At 67.4% G+C, this 15,446-nt stretch overlaps 6 non-coding genes and 1 pseudogene across 6 annotated transcripts; all 7 read right to left on the reverse strand.

The window, feature by feature from the left end:
* Positions 1-587: 587 nt before the first annotated feature.
* LOC141412773 (5S ribosomal RNA) lies at positions 588-705 on the reverse strand. Its single transcript, XR_012437615.1, has one exon. It is a non-coding gene; the product is annotated as a 5S ribosomal RNA (ribosomal RNA).
* A 2,142-nt stretch (positions 706-2,847) lies between these two features.
* LOC141412976 (5S ribosomal RNA) lies at positions 2,848-2,966 on the reverse strand. Its single transcript, XR_012437818.1, has one exon. It is a non-coding gene; the product is annotated as a 5S ribosomal RNA (ribosomal RNA).
* A 2,165-nt stretch (positions 2,967-5,131) lies between these two features.
* On the reverse strand, positions 5,132-5,249 carry LOC141413028 (5S ribosomal RNA; annotated as a pseudogene).
* Positions 5,250-7,407: 2,158 nt separating this feature from the next.
* On the reverse strand, positions 7,408-7,526 carry LOC141412987 (5S ribosomal RNA). The gene has a single exon (XR_012437829.1). It is a non-coding gene; the product is annotated as a 5S ribosomal RNA (ribosomal RNA).
* Positions 7,527-9,683: 2,157 nt separating this feature from the next.
* On the reverse strand, positions 9,684-9,802 carry LOC141412848 (5S ribosomal RNA). Its single transcript, XR_012437690.1, has one exon. It is a non-coding gene; the product is annotated as a 5S ribosomal RNA (ribosomal RNA).
* A 2,139-nt stretch (positions 9,803-11,941) lies between these two features.
* On the reverse strand, positions 11,942-12,060 carry LOC141412849 (5S ribosomal RNA). Its single transcript, XR_012437691.1, has one exon. It is a non-coding gene; the product is annotated as a 5S ribosomal RNA (ribosomal RNA).
* Positions 12,061-14,200: 2,140 nt separating this feature from the next.
* LOC141412998 (5S ribosomal RNA) lies at positions 14,201-14,319 on the reverse strand. The gene has a single exon (XR_012437840.1). It is a non-coding gene; the product is annotated as a 5S ribosomal RNA (ribosomal RNA).
* Between the last annotated feature and the right edge of the window lie 1,127 nt (positions 14,320-15,446).

Below are 15,446 nucleotides of genomic sequence, written 5' to 3' on the forward strand. Positions count from 1 at the left end.
GGCATCCGGAGCTCTGGCGGCCTGCGCCCTCTGTCCCTGTGACCGCAGGCTCTGCCGTGGGAGGCGGGATCCCACGTAGAGGTCGCGCGCTGGCTGCCCTGTCTTGGGTTGAGCGACGGAGCGCGACGTGGAGCAGCACCCGACTGAGGCTCCCTGCTTCTCTGTCCCCTGGCGTCTTGCCCTGGACCCAGTGCACCACCTTGTGGCGAGCCAGGTGTGTCGCGTCCCGCTGTGGGGCCCGCTGGGGTGCAGGACCCACTTTCTCATGGCTTCCGCACGTCCCTCCCCGCCCGCCTGGAGGGCAGTTGGGGAGCGGTCCCCAACGGGCCTGGGACCAACCTCGCTGGTGACCCTGTCGCGGCGCGCGCCCCAGGCGAGTGTGGGGAGGGGAGAGGATTCGGGGACGTAGCTGTGAGGATTCGGTGTGCGTGGGTCTGGCGGGTGGCCCGGACGGGGTCGGGGTCGTGGTCACGGTGGGTCGTTGTGGTGGGGTGGTGGTGGGTGGTGCTGGGGGTGGTGGTGGTGGTGGGGGGGGGTGGTGGGAAGTCCCCGAAGACAAAAGGAGCAGCGAGGGAGGGAGGAGCAAAAGCCTACAGCACCCGGTACTCCCAGGCGGTCTCCCATCCAAGTACAACCAGGCCCGACCCTGCTTAGCTTCCGAGATCAGACGAGATCGGGCGCGTTCAGGGTGGTATGGCCGTAGACGCTAGCCCGCCGCCTCCGGGAGCCCAAGAGCCTGCCGAGGGCCCCGGCGTGCGTCTCCACGCTGCTCTCCTGGCACGGCTGGGAGTCCGGGTGGGGGCTGGCAGCCCGGGGCCAGCGGCCAGAGGCCCCGCGCGCCTGCTCGGGCAGCCGGGTCTCGCCCAGGTGGCCGCTGGGTGGCTTTCTTCCCGAGGTGTCCTGCTGCCAGGACGAGGGTCAAGTTTTCTCGGGGGAAAATTTCTCAGTGCTCTCGGGCGCTTGTTCTTCTGGGAATGTCCACTGCTGTGGCCAAGGCGGGGGACGCACAGCTCGGGCCAGGGCAAGCAGCCGCCCTCCTCCGTCGCCTCCTGGAGCCGTATCCTTGGGGGATTGCGTGGCTCCCAGCGGAGGTCTCGGGGACCCTTCCGGGTCCTGTTCGTCCGGAAAGCGCCACTGCCCCTCCAGCCCATCAGGAAAACGGCAGCCGCGCCCTTCGCCGACCCGCTCCGCCCTCCTCCACACACCAGGGGCCTGGGGCTGCGGGGCTGAATCGTGAGGCTTTCCAGCCTAGACTTCACCTCTGGCCCTTTCACACCCGGGATCTTGGGAAGAAGAAACAAAACCAAACACAGCCAAAGCCATCTCCTCCGACCCGGGCCCCTCCACATCCCTTCCGATCCCGGGTTCCTGCCGGCCTCCCGGGGCGTTTCTCCCAGGCAGGCCTTCGCGGCCACTACACGGGGCTGAGCACTCGATTCCTCGGGCGTCACGGGGCCCGCGGCCACGCCAAGCACGCACGACTCCCGGGTCTCGTCTGCTCCTGGGTGCCCTGGGCCTCTTCCCTGTGCCGCTGCTGGGTCTTGTGCCCCTGCTTGGCCTCCTTCAGACCCGTCCCCGTGCTACGTGGCCACGTGCTACAGGATCGTGCCAGCAGAACTGGCCCTGGCTGAGCCCCGTACCCACCCTCCTGCCATCCCTGGCCCTGCTAGCAAATGGCAGAGATCCTCTGGCCTCCGAGCCCAGACAAAAATCCTGATGCAGTTGGCCGAGGGGCCGCAAACCAAGGCTTCGCTTGTTCCCGCTCAGGCCCCAGCCATACCCTCTTGTCCTTCGGCTGCTCGTGTGTGGGGTGGGGGAGAGGAGGGTGCGTCCCCGTGCGTGCGTGCGTGGTCTGGGTGTCTCTGCCTGGTGTGTGTGTGTGTGTGTGTGTGTGTTAGATGCCGTGCCTGGTGTAGGTGGGGAAGAGCAAGCCCTCACGCACAGAGCCCCATCACACACTGGGGCCGGGCCGAGGGGGTCAATCTGCTCGGCCTGATTGCGTTGGGCATACATTGCAGAAGGTGGGTTTTCCAAGGCGGAGCAGAGGGTCCCGGCACCTGAGGTTGTCCACGGGGAGAATGTCTGTTCCACGGGGGCAAGCGGTCCCTTCCGTCGTGCCCAAGCCCATGTGACCCCGAAGGCCAGGTGGCCCCGGTCCTTGAGCTGACTGAGGAGTGCTTTGAGACCCGGAGGGTGGCACAGGCGACTGGGCGCCAGCGGCGGCCCTCCCTCCCTTTGAGCGGGACGGGGAGCTGCCGCTGGCATCCGGAGCTCTGGCGGCCTGCGCCCTCTGTCCGTGTGACCGCAGGCTCTGCCGTGGGAGGCGGGATCCCACGTAGAGGTCGCGCGCAGGCTGCCCTGTCTTGGGTTGAGCGACGGAGCGCGACGTGGAGCAGCACCCGACTGAGGCTCCCTGCTTCTCTGTCCCCTGGCGTCTTGCCCTGGACCCAGTGCACCACCTTGTGGCGAGCCCAGGTGTGGCGCGTCCCGCTGTGGGGCCCGCTGGGGTGCAGGACCCACTTTATCATGGCTTCCGCACGTCCCTCCCCGCCCGCCTGGAGGGCAGTTGGGGAGCGGTCCCCAACGTGGCCTGGGACCAACCTCGCTGGTGACCCGTGTCGCGGGCGCGCGCCCCAGGAGAGTGTGGGGAGGGGAGAGGATTCGGGGACGTAGCTGTGAGGATTCGGTGTGCGTGGGTCTGGCGGGTGGCCCGGACGGTGTCGGGGTCGTGGTCACGGTGGGTCGTTGTGGTGGTGGTGGTGGTGGTGCTGGTTGTGGTGGTGGTGGTGGGGGGGTGGTGGCGAAGTCCCCGAAGACAAAAGGAGCAGCGAGGGAGGGAGGAGCAAAAGCCTACAGCACCCGGTATTCCCAGGCGGTCTCCCATCCAAGTACTAACCAGGCCCGACCCTGCTTAGCTTCCGAGATCAGACGAGATCGGGCGCGTTCAGGGTGGTATGGCCGTAGACGCTAGCCGCCGCCTCCGGGAGCCCCAAGAGCCTGCCGAGGGCCCCGGCGTGCGTCTCCACGCTGCTCTCCTGGCACGGCTGGGAGTCCGGGTGGGGGCTGGCAGCCCGGGGCCAGCGGCCAGAGGCCCCGCGCGCCTGTTCGGGCAGCCGGTCTCGCCCAGGTGGCCGCTGGGTGGCTTTCTTCCCGAGGTGTCCTGCTGCCAGGACGAGGGTCAAGTTTTCTCGGGGGAAAATTTCTCAGTGCTCTCGGGCGCTTGTTCTTCTGGGAATGTCCACTGCTGTGGCCAAGGCGGGGGACGCACAGCTCGGGCCAGGGCAAGCAGCCGCCCTCCTCCGTCGCCTCCTGGAGCCGTATCCTTGGGTGGGTGCGTGGCTCCCAGCGGAGGTCTCGGGGACCCTTCCGGTCCTCTTCGTCCGGAAAGCGCCACTGCCCCTCCAGCCCATCAGGAAAACGGCAGCCGCGCCCTTCGCCGACCCGCTCCGCCCTCCTCCACACTCAGGGCCTGGGGCTGCGGGGCTGAATCGTGAGGCTTTCCAGCCCAGGACTTCACCTCTGGCCCCTTTCACACCCGGGATCTTGGGAAGAAGAAACAAAACCAAACACAGCCAAAGCCATCTCCTCCGACCCGGGGCCCCTCCACATCCCTTCCGATCCCGGGTTCCTGCCGGCCTCCCGGGGCGTTTCTCCCAGGCAGGCCTTCGCGGCCACTACACGGGGCTGAGCACTCGAGTCCTCGGGCGTCACGGGGCCCGCGGCCACGCCAAGCACGCACGACTCCCGGGTCTCGTCTGCTCCTGGGTGCCCTGGGCCTCTTCCCTGTGCCGCTGCTGGGTCTTGTGCCCCTGCTTGGCCTCCTTCAGACCCGGCCCCGTGCTACGCGGCCACGTGCTACAGGATCGTGCCAGCAGAACTGGCCCTGTCTGAGCCCCGTACCAACCCTCCTGCCATCCCTGGCCCTGCTAGCAAATGGCAGAGATCCTCTGGCCTCCGAGCCCAGACAAAAATCCTGATGCAGTTGGCCGAGGGGCCGCAAACCAAGGCTTCGCTTGTTCCCACTCAGGCCCCAGCCATACCCTCTTGTCCTTCGGCTGCTCGTGTGTGGGGTGGGGGAGAGGAGGGTGCGTCCCCGTGCGTGCGTGCGTGGTCTGGGTGTCTCTGCGTGGTGTGTGTGTGTGTGTGTGTGTGTGTGTGTGTGTGTGTGTGTGTGTGTTAGATGCCGGCCTGGTGTAGGTGGGGAAGAGCAAGCCCTCACGCACAGAGCCCCATCACACACTGGGGCCGGGCCGAGGGGGTCAATCAGCTCGGCCTGATTGCGTTGGGCATACATTGCAGAAGGTGGGTTTTCCAAGGCGGAGCAGAGGGTCCCGGCACCTGAGGTTGTCCACGGGGAGAAAGTCTGTTCCACGGGGACAAGCGGTCCCTTCCGTCGTGCCCAAGGCCATGTGACCCCAAAGGCCAGGTGGCCCCGGTCCTTGAGCTGACTGAGGAGTGCTTTGAGACCCGGAGGGTGGCACAGGCGACTGGGTGCCAGCGGCGGCCCTACCTCCCTTTGAGCGGGACGGGGAGCTGCCGCTGGCATCCGGAGCTCTGGCGGCCTGCGCCCTCTGTCCCTGTGACCGCAGGCTCTGCCGTGGGACGCGGGATCCCACGTAGATGTCGCGCGCTGGCTGCCCTGTCTTGGGTTGAGCGACCGAGCGTGACGTGGAGCAGCACCCGACTGAGGCTCCCTGCTTCTCTGTCCCCTGGCGTCTTACCCTGGACCCAGTGTACCACCTTGTGGCGAGCCCAGGTGTGGCGCGTCCCGCTGTGGGGCCCGCTGGGGTGCAGGACCCACTTTCTCATGGCTTCCGCACGTCCCTCCCCGCCCGCCTGGAGGGCAGTTGTGGAGCGGTCCCCAACGTGGCCTGGGACCAACCTCGCTGGTGACCCGTGTCGCGGGCGTGCGCCCCAGGAGAGTGTGGGGAGGGGAGAGGATTCGGGGACGAAGCTGTGAGGATTCGGTGTGCGTGGGTCTGGCGGGTGGCCCGGACGGGGTCGGGGTCGTGGTCACGGTGGGTCGTTGTGGTGGTGCTGGTGGTGGTGGTGCTGGGTGTGGTGGTGGTGGGGGGGGGGTGGTGGCGAAGTCCCCGAAGACAAAAGGAGCAGCGAGGGAGGGAGGAGCAAAAGCCTACAGCACCCGGTATTCCCAGGCGGTCTCGCATCTAAGTACTAACCAGGCCCGACCCTGCTTAGCTTCTGAGATCAGACGAGATCGGGCGCGTTCAGGGTGGTAGGCCGTAGACGCTAGCCGCCGCCTCCGGGAGCCCCAAGAGCCTGCCGAGGGCCCCGGCGTGCGTCTCCACGCTGCTCTCCTGGCACGGCTGGGAGTCCGGGTGGGGGCTGGCAGCCCGGGGCCAGCCGCCAGAGGCCCCGCGCGCCTGCTCGGGCAGCCGGTCTCACCCAGGTGGCCGCTGGGTGGCTTTCTTCCCGAGGTGTCCTGCTGCCAGGACGAGGGTCAAGTTTTCTCGGGGGAAAATTTCTCAGTGCCCTCGGGCGCTTGTTCTTCTGGGAATGTTCACTGCTGTGGCCAAGGCGGGGGACGCACAGCTTGGGCCAGGGCAAGCAGCCGCCCTCCTCCATCGCCTCCTGGAGCCGTATCCTTGGGTGGGTGCGTGGCTCCCAGCGGAGGTCTCGGGGACCCTTCCGGTCCTCTTCGTCCGGCAAGCGCCACTGCCCCTCCAGCCCATCAGGAAAACGGCAGCCGCGCCCTTCGCCGACCCGCTCCGCCCTCCTCCACGCTCAGGGCCTGGGGCTGCGGGGCTGAATCGTGAGGCTTTCCAGCCTAGGACTTCACCTCTGGCCCCTTTCACACCCGGGATCTTGGGAAGAAGAAACAAAACCAAACACAGCCAAAGCCATCTCCTCCGACCCGGGGCCCCTCCACATCCCTTCCGATCACGGGTTCCTGCCGGCCTCCCGGGGCGTTTCTCCCAGGCAGGCCTTCGCGGCCACTACACGGGGCTGAGCACTCGAGTCCTCGGGCGTCAAGGGGCCCGCGGCCACGCCAAGCACGCACGACTCCCGGGTCTCGTCTGCTCCTGGGTGCCCTGGGCCTCTTCCCTGTGCCGCTGCTGGGTCTTGTGCCCCTGCTTGGCCTCCTTCAGACCCGGCCCCGTGCTACGCGGCCACGTGCTACAGGATCGTGCCAGCAGAACTGGCCCTGGCTGAGCCTCGTAGCCACCCTCCTGCAATCCCTGGCCCTGCTAGCAAATGGCAGAGATCCTCTGGCCTCCGAGCCCAGACAAAAATCCTGATGCAGTTAGCCGAGGGGCCGCAAACCAAGGCTTCGCTTGTTCCCGCTCAGGCCCCAGCCATACCCTCTTGTCCTTCGGCTGCTCGTGTGTGGGGTGGGGGAGAGGAGGGTGCGTCCCCGTGCGTGCGTGCGTGGTCTGGGTGTCTCTGCGTGCTGTGTGTGTGTGTGTGGGTGTGTGTGTGTGTGTGTGTGTTAGATGCCGTGCCTGGTGTAGGTGGGGAAGAGCAAGCCCTCACGCACAGAGCCCCATCACACACTGGGGCCGGGCCGAGGGGGTCAATCAGCTCGGCCTGATTGCGTTGGGCATACATTGCAGAAGGTGGGTTTTCCAAGGCGGAGCAGAGGGTCCCGGCACCTGAGGTTGTCCACGGGGAGAAAGTCTGTTCCACGGGGGCAAGCTGTCCCTTCCGTCGTGCCCAAGGCCATGTGACCCCGAAGGCCAGGTGGCCCCGGTCCTTGAGCTGACTGAGGAGTGCTTTGAGACCCGGAGGTTGGCACAGGCGACTGGGCGCCAGCGGCGGCCCTCCCTCCCTTTGAGCGGGACGGGGAGCTGCCGCTGGCATCCGGAGCTCTGGCGGCCTGCGCCCTCTGTCCCTGTGACCACAGGCTCTGCCGAGGGAGGCGGGATCCCACGTAGAGGTCGCGCGCTGGCTGCCCTGTCTTGTGTTGAGCGACGGAGCGCGACGTGGAGCAGCACCCGACTGAGGCTCCCTGCTTCTCTGTCCCCTGGCGTCCTACCCTGCACCCAGTGCACCACCTTGTGGCGAGCTCAGGTGTGGCGCGTCCCGCTGTGGGGCCCGCTGGGGTGCAGGACCCACTTTCTCATGGCTTCCGCACGTCCCTCCCCGCCCGCCTGGAGGGCAGTTGTGGAGCGGTCCCCAACGTGGACTGGGACCAACCTCGCTGGTGACCCGTGTCGCGGGCGCGCGCCCCAGGAGAGTGTGGGGAGGGGAGAGGATTTGGGGACGTAGCTGTGAGGATTCGGTGTGCGTGGGTCTGGCGGGTGGCCCGGACGGGGTCGGGGTCGTGGTCACGGTGGGTCTTTGTGGTGGTGGTGGTGGTGGTGGTGCTGGGGGTTGTGGTGGTGGTGGGGTGGTGGTGGCGAAGTCCCCGAAGACAAAAGGAGCAGCGAGGGAGGGAGGAGCAAAAGCCTACAGCACCCGGTATTCCCAGGCGGTCTCCCATCCAAGTACTAACCAGGCCCGACCCTGCTTAGCTTCCGAGATCAGACGAGATCGGGCGCGTTCAGGGTGGTATGGCCGTAGACGCTAGCCGCCGCCTCCGGGAGCCCCAAGAGCCTGCCGAGGGCCCCGGCGTGCGTCTCCACGCTGCTCTCCTGGCACGGCTGGGAGTCCGGGTGGGGGCTGGCAGCCCGGGGCCAGCGGCCAGAGGCCCCGCGCGCCTGCTCGGGCAGCCGGTCTCGCCCAGGTGGCCGCTGGTTGGCTTTCTTCCCGAGGTGTCCTGCTGCCAGGACGAGGGTCAAGTTTTCTCGGGGGAAAATTTCTCAGTGCTCTCGGGCGCTTGTTCTTCTGGGAATGTTCACTGCTGTGGCCAAGGCGGGGGACGCACAGCTTGGGCCAGGACAAGCAGCCGCGCTCCTCCGTCGCCTCCTGGAGCCGTATCCTTGGGTGGGTGCGTGGCTCCCAGCGGAGGTCTCGGGGACCCTTCCGGTCCTCTTCGTCCGGAAAGCGCCACTGCCCCTCCAGCCCATCAGGAAAACGGCAGCCGCGCCCTTTGCCGACCCGCTCCGCCCTCCTCCACGCTCAGGGCATGGGGCTGCGGGGCTGAATCGTGAGGCTTTCCAGCCCAGGACTTCACCTCTGGCCCCTTTCACACCCGGGATCTTGGGAAGAAGAAACAAAACCAAACACAGCCAAAGCCATCTCCTCCGACCCGGGGCCCCTCCACATCCCTTCCGATCCCGGGTTCCTGCCGGCCTCCCCGGGCGTTTCTCCCAGGCAGGCCTTCGCGGCCACCACACGGGGCTGAGCACTCGAGGCCTCGGGTGTCACGGGGCCCGCGGCCACGCCAAGCACGCACGACTCCCGGGTCTCGTCTGCTCCTGGGTGCCCTGGGCCTCTTCCCTGTGCCGCTGCTGGGTCTTGTGCCCCTGCTTGGCCTCCTTCAGACCCGGCCCCATGCTACGCGGCCACGTGCTACTGGATCGTGCCAGCAGAACTGGCCATGTCTGAGCCCCGTACCCACACTCCTGCCATCCCTGGCCCTGCTAGCAAATGGCAGAGATCCTCTGGCCTCCGAGCCCAGACAAAAATCCTGATGCAGTTGGCCGAGGGGCCGCAAACCAAGGCTTCGCTTGTTCCCGCTCAGGCCCCAGCCATACCCTCTTGTCCTTCGGCTGCTCGTGTGTGGGGTGGGGGAGAGGAGGGTGCGTCCCCGTGCGTGCGTGCGTGGTCTGGGTGTCTCTGCGTGCTGTGTGTGTGTGTGTGTGTGTGTGTGTGTGTGTGTGTGTGTGTTAGATGCCGTGCCTGGTGTAGGTGGGGAAGAGCAAGCCCTCATGCACAGAGCCCCATCACACACTGGGGCCGGGCCGAGGGGGTCAATCTGCTCGGCCTGATTGCGTTGGGCATACATTGCAGAAGGTGGGTTTTCCAAGGCGGAGCAGAGGGTCCCGGCACCTGAGGTTGTCCACGGGGAGAATGTCTGTTCCACGGGGGCAAGCGGTCGCTTCCGTCGTGCCCAAGCCCATGTGACCCCGAAGGCCAGGTGGCCCCGGTCCTTGAGCTGACTGAGGAGTGCTTTGAGACCCGGAGGGTGGCACAGGCGACTGGGCGCCAGCGGCGGCCCTCCCTCCCTTTGAGCGGGACGGGGAGCTGCCGCTGGCATCCGGAGCTCTGGCGGCCTGCGCCCTCTGTCCCTGTGACCGCAGGCTCTGCCGTGGGAGGCGGGATCCCACGTAGAGGTCGCGCGCTGGCTGCCCTGTCTTGGGTTGAGCGACGGAGCGCGACGTGGAGCAGCACCCGACTGAGGCTCCCTGCTTCTCTGTCCCCTGGCGTCTTGCCCTGGACCCAGTGCACCACCTTGTGGCGAGCCCAGGTGTGGCGCGTCCCGCTGTGGGGCCCGCTGGGGTGCAGGACCCACTTTCTCATGGCTTCCGCACGTCCCTCCCCGCCCGCCTGGAGGGCAGTTGGGGAGCGGTCCCCAACGTGGCCTGGGACCAACCTCGCTGGTGACCCGTGTCGCGGGCGCACGCCCCAGGAGAGTGTGGGGAGGGGAGAGGATTCGGGGACGTAGCTGTGAGGATTCGGTGTGCGTGGGTCTGGCGGGTGGCCCGGACGGGGTCGGGGTCGTGGTCACGGTGGGTCGTTGTGGTGGTGGTGGTGGTGGTGCTGGGGGTGGTGGTGGTGGGGGGGGTGGTGGCGAAGTCCCCGAAGACAAAAGGAGCAGCGAGGGAGGGAGGAGCAAAAGCCTACAGCACCCGGTATTCCCAGGCGGTCTCGCATCCAAGTACTAACCAGGCCCGACCCTGCTTAGCTTCCGAGATCAGACGAGATCGGGCGCGTTCAGGGTGGTATGGCCGTAGACGCTAGCCGCCGCCTCCGGGAGCCCCAAGAGCCTGCCGAGGGCCCCGGCGTGCGTCTCCACGCTGCTCTCCTGGCACGGCTGGGATTCCGGGTGGGGGCTGGCAGCCCGGGGCCAGCGGCCAGAGGCCCCGCGCGTCTGCTCGGGCAGCCGGTCTCGCCCAGGTGGCCGCTGGGTGGCTTTCTTCCCGAGGTGTCCTGCTGCCAGGACGAGGGTCAAGTTTTCTCGGGGGAAAATTTCTCAGTGCTCTCGGGCGCTTGTTCTTCTGGGAATGTTCACTGCTGTGGCCAAGGCGGGGGACGCACAGCTCGGGCCAGGGCAAGCAGCCGCCCTCCTCCGTCGCCTCCTGGAGCCGTATCCTTGGGTGGGTGCGTGGCTCCCAGCGGAGGTCTCGGGGACCCTTCCGGTCCTGTTCGTCCGGAAAGCGCCACTGCCCCTCCAGCCCATCAGGAAAACGGCAGCCGCGCCCTTCGCCGACCCGCTCCGCCCTCCTCCACGCTCAGGGCCTGGGGCTGCGGGGCTGAATCGTGAGGCTTTCCAGCCCAGGACTTCACCTCTGGCCCCTTTCACACCCGGGATCTTGGGAAGAAGAAACAAAACCAAACACAGCCAAAGCCATCTCCTCCGACCCGGGGCCACTCCACATCCCTTCCGATCCCGCGTTCCTGCCGGCATCCCCGGGCGTTTCTCCCAGGCAGGCCTTCGGGGCCACTACACGGGGCTGAGCACTCGAGTCCTCGGGCGTCACGGGGCCCGCGGCCACGCCAAGCACGCACGACTCCCGGGTCTCGTCTGCTCCTGGGTGCCCTGGGCCTCTTCCCTGTGCCGCTGCTGGGTCTTGTGCCCCTGCTTGGCCTCCTTCAGACCCGGCCCCGTGCTACGCGGCCACGTGCTACAGGATCGTGCCAGCAGAACTGGCCCTGGCTGAGCCCCGTACCCACCCTCCTGCCATCCCTGGCCCTGCTAGCAAATGGCAGAGATCCTCTGGCCTCCGAGCCCAGACAAAAATCCTGATGCAGTTGGCCGAGGGGCCGCAAACCAAGGCTTCGCTTGTTCCCGCTCAGGCCCCAGCCATACCCTCTTGTCCTTCGGCTGCTCGTGTGTGGGGTGGGGGAGAGGAGGGTGCGTCCCCGTGCGTGCGTGCGTGGTCTGGGTGTCTCTGCGTGGTGTTTGTTTGTGTGTGTGTGTGTGTTAGATGCCGTGCCTGGTGTAGGTGGGGAAGAGCAAGCCCTCACGCACAGAGCCCCATCACACACTGGGGCCGGGCCGAGGGGGTCAATCTGCTCGGCCTGATTGCGTTGGGCATACATTGCAGAAGGTGGGTTTTCCAAGGCGGAGCAGAGGGTCCCGGCACCTGAGGTTGTCCACGGGGAGAATGTCTGTTCCACGGGGGCAAGCGGTCGCTTCCGTCGTGCCCAAGCCCATGTGACCCCGAAGGCCAGGTGGCCCCGGTCCTTGAGCTGACTGAGGAGTGCTTTGAGACCCGGAGGGTGGCACAGGCGACTGGGCGCCAGCGGCGGCCCTCCCTCCCTTTGAGCGGGACGGGGAGCTGCCGCTGGCATCCGGAGCTCTGGCGGCCTGCGCCCTCTGTCCCTGTGACCGCAGGCTCTGCCGTGGGAGGCGGGATCCCACGTAGAGGTCGCGCGCTGGCTGCCCTGTCTTGGGTTGAGCGACGGAGCGCGACGTGGAGCAGCACCCGACTGAGGCTCCCTGCTTCTCTGTCCCCTGGCGTCTTGCCCTGGACCCAGTGCACCACCTTGTGGCGAGCCCAGGTGTGGCGCGTCCCGCTGTGGGGCCCGCTGGGGTGCAGGACCCACTTTCTCATGGCTTCCGCACGTCCCTCCCCGCCCGCCTGGAGGGCAGTTGGGGAGCGGTCCCCAACGTGGCCTGGGACCAACCTCGCTGGTGACCCGTGTCGCGGGCGCACGCCCCAGGAGAGTGTGGGGAGGGGAGAGGATTCGGGGACGTAGCTGTGAGGATTCGGTGTGCGTGGGTCTGGCGGGTGGCCCGGACGGGGTCGGGGTCGTGGTCACGGTGGGTCGTTGTGGTGGTGGTGGTGGTGGTGCTGGGGGTGGTGGTGGTGGGGGGGGTGGTGGCGAAGTCCCCGAAGACAAAAGGAGCAGCGAGGGAGGGAGGAGCAAAAGCCTACAGCACCCGGTATTCCCAGGCGGTCTCGCATCCAAGTACTAACCAGGCCCGACCCTGCTTAGCTTCCGAGATCAGACGAGATCGGGCGCGTTCAGGGTGGTATGGCCGTAGACGCTAGCCGCCGCCTCCGGGAGCCCCAAGAGCCTGCCGAGGGCCCCGGCGTGCGTCTCCACGCTGCTCTCCTGGCACGGCTGGGATTCCGGGTGGGGGCTGGCAGCCCGGGGCCAGCGGCCAGAGGCCCCGCGCGTCTGCTCGGGCAGCCGGTCTCGCCCAGGTGGCCGCTGGGTGGCTTTCTTCCCGAGGTGTCCTGCTGCCAGGACGAGGGTCAAGTTTTCTCGGGGGAAAATTTCTCAGTGCTCTCGGGCGCTTGTTCTTCTGGGAATGTTCACTGCTGTGGCCAAGGCGGGGGACGCACAGCTCGGGCCAGGGCAAGCAGCCGCCCTCCTCCGTCGCCTCCTGGAGCCGTATCCTTGGGTGGGTGCGTGGCTCCCAGCGGAGGTCTCGGGGACCCTTCCGGTCCTGTTCGTCCGGAAAGCGCCACTGCCCCTCCAGCCCATCAGGAAAACGGCAGCCGCGCCCTTCGCCGACCCGCTCCGCCCTCCTCCACGCTCAGGGCCTGGGGCTGCGGGGCTGAATCGTGAGGCTTTCCAGCCCAGGACTTCACCTCTGGCCCCTTTCACACCCGGGATCTTGGGAAGAAGAAACAAAACCAAACACAGCCAAAGCCATCTCCTCCGACCCGGGGCCACTCCACATCCCTTCCGATCCCGCGTTCCTGCCGGCATCCCCGGGCGTTTCTCCCAGGCAGGCCTTCGGGGCCACTACACGGGGCTGAGCACTCGAGTCCTCGGGCGTCACGGGGCCCGCGGCCACGCCAAGCACGCACGACTCCCGGGTCTCGTCTGCTCCTGGGTGCCCTGGGCCTCTTCCCTGTGCCGCTGCTGGGTCTTGTGCCCCTGCTTGGCCTCCTTCAGACCCGGCCCCGTGCTACGCGGCCACGTGCTACAGGATCGTGCCAGCAGAACTGGCCCTGGCTGAGCCCCATACCCACCCTCCTGCCATCCCTGGCCCTGCTAGCAAATGGCAGAGATCCTCTGGCCTCCGAGCCCAGACAAAAATCCTGATGCAGTTGGCCGAGGGGCCGCAAACCAAGGCTTCGCTTGTTCCCGCTCAGGCCCCAGCCATACCCTCTTGTCCTTCGGCTGCTCGTGTGTGGGGTGGGGGAGAGGAGGGTGCGTCCCCGTGCGTGCGTGCGTGGTCTGGGTGTCTCTGCGTGGTGTTTGTTTGTGTGTGTGTGTGTGTTAGATGCCGTGCCTGGTGTAGGTGGGGAAGAGCAAGCCCTCACGCACAGAGCCCCATCACACACTGGGGCCGGGCCGAGGGGGTCAATCTGCTCGGCCTGATTGCGTTGGGCATACATTGCAGAAGGTGGGTTTTCCAAGGCGGAGCAGAGGGTCCCGGCACCTGAGGTTGTCCACGGGGAGAATGTCTGTTCCACGGGGGCAAGCGGTCCCTTCCGTCGTGCCCAAGCCCATGTGACCCCGAAGGCCAGGTGGCCCCGGTCCTTGAGCTGACTGAGGAGTGCTTTGAGACCCGGAGGGTGGCACAGGCGACTGGGCGCCAGCGGCGGCCCTCTCTCCCTTTGAGCGGGACGGGAAGCTGCCGCTGGCATCCCGAGCTCTGGCGGCCTGCGCCCTCTGTCCCTGTGACCGCAGGCTCAGCCGTGGGAGGCGGGATCCCACGTAGAGGTCGCGCGCTGGCTGCCCTGTCTTGGGTTGAGCGACGGAGCGCGACGTGGAGCAGCACCCGACTGAGGCTCCCTGCTTCTCTGTCCCCTGGCGTCTTGCCCTGGACCCAGTGCACCACCTTGTGGCGAGCCCAGGTGTGGCGCGTCCCGCTGTGGGACCCGCTGGGGTGCAGGACCCACTTTCTCATGGCTTCCGCACGTCCCTCCCCGCCCGCCTGGAGGGCAGTTGGGGAGCGGTCCCCAACGTGGCCTGGGAAAAAACTCGCTGGTGACCCGTGTCGCGGGCGCGTGCCCCAGGAGAGTGTGGGGAGGGGAGAGGATTCGGGGACGTAGCTGTGAGGATTCGGTGTGCGTGGGTCTGGCGGGTGGCCCGGACGGGGTCGGGGTCGTGGTCACGGTGGGTCGTTGTGGTGGTGGTGGTGGTGGTGCTGGGGGTGGTGGTGGTGGGGGGGGGTGGTGGCGAAGACCCCGAAGACAAAAGGAGCAGCGAGGGAGGGAGGAGCAAAAGCCTACAGCACCCGGTATTCCCAGGCGGTCTCCCATCCAAGTACTAACCAGGCCCGACCCTGCTTAGCTTCCGAGATCAGACGAGATCGGGCGCGTTCAGGGTGGTATGGCCGTAGACGCTAGCCGCCGCCTCCGGGAGCACCAAGAGCCTGCCGAGGGCCCCGGCGTGCGTCTCCACGCTGCTCTGCTGGCACGGCTGGGAGTCCGGGTGGGGGCTGGCAGCCCGGGGCCAGCGGCCAGAGGCCCCGCGCGCCTGCTCGGGCAGCCGGTCTCGCCCAGGTGGCCGCTGGGTGGCTTTCTTCCCGAGGTGTCCTGCTGCCAGGACGAGGCTCAAGTTTTCTCGGGGGAAAATTTCTCAGTGCTCTCGGGCGCTTGTTCTTCTGGGAATGTCCACTGCTGTGGCCAAGGCGGGGGACGCACAGCTCGGGCCAGGGCAAGCAGCCGCCGTCCTCCGTCGCCTCCTGGAGCCGTATCCTTGGGTGGGTGCGTGGCTCCCAGCGGAGGTCTCGGGGACCCTTCCGGCCCTCTTCGTCCGGAAAGCGCCACTGCCCCTCCAGCCCATCAGGAAAACGGCAGCCGCGCCCTTCGCCGACCCGCTCCTCCCTCCGCCACACTCAGGGCCTGGGGCTGCGGGGCTGAATCGTGAGGCTTTCCAGCCCAGGACTTCACCTCTGGCCCCTTTCACACCCGGGATCTTGGGAAGAAGAAACAAAACCAAACACAGCCAAAGCCATCTCCTCCGACCCGGGGCCCCTCCACATCCCTTCCGATCCCGGGTTCCTGCCGGCCTCCCGGGGCGTTTCTCCCAGGCAGGCCTTCGCGGCCACTACACGGGGCTGAGCACTCGAGTCCTCGGGCGTAACGGGGCCCGCGGCCACGCCAAGCACGCACGACTCCCGGGTCTCGTCTGCTCCTGGGTGCCCTGGGCCTCTTCCCTGTGCCGCTGCTGGGTCTTGTGCCCCTGCTTGGCCTCCTTCAGACCCGACCCCGTGCTACGCGGCCACGTGCTACAGGATCATTCCAGCAGAACTGGCCCTGGCTGAGCCCCGTACCCACCCTCCTGCCATCCCTGGCCCTGCTAGCAAATGGCAGAGATCCTCTGGCCTCCGAGCCCAGACAAAAATCCTGATGCAGTTGGCCGAGGGGCCGCAAACCAAGGCTTCGCTTGTTCCCGCTCAGGCCCCAGCCATACCCTCTTGTCCTTCGGCTGCTCGTGTGTGGGGTGGGGGAGAGGAGGGTGCGTCC

This window comes from Castor canadensis, chromosome 10 (genome assembly GCF_047511655.1).
Source record: "Castor canadensis chromosome 10, mCasCan1.hap1v2, whole genome shotgun sequence".
Lineage (NCBI taxonomy): Eukaryota > Metazoa > Chordata > Mammalia > Rodentia > Castoridae > Castor > Castor canadensis.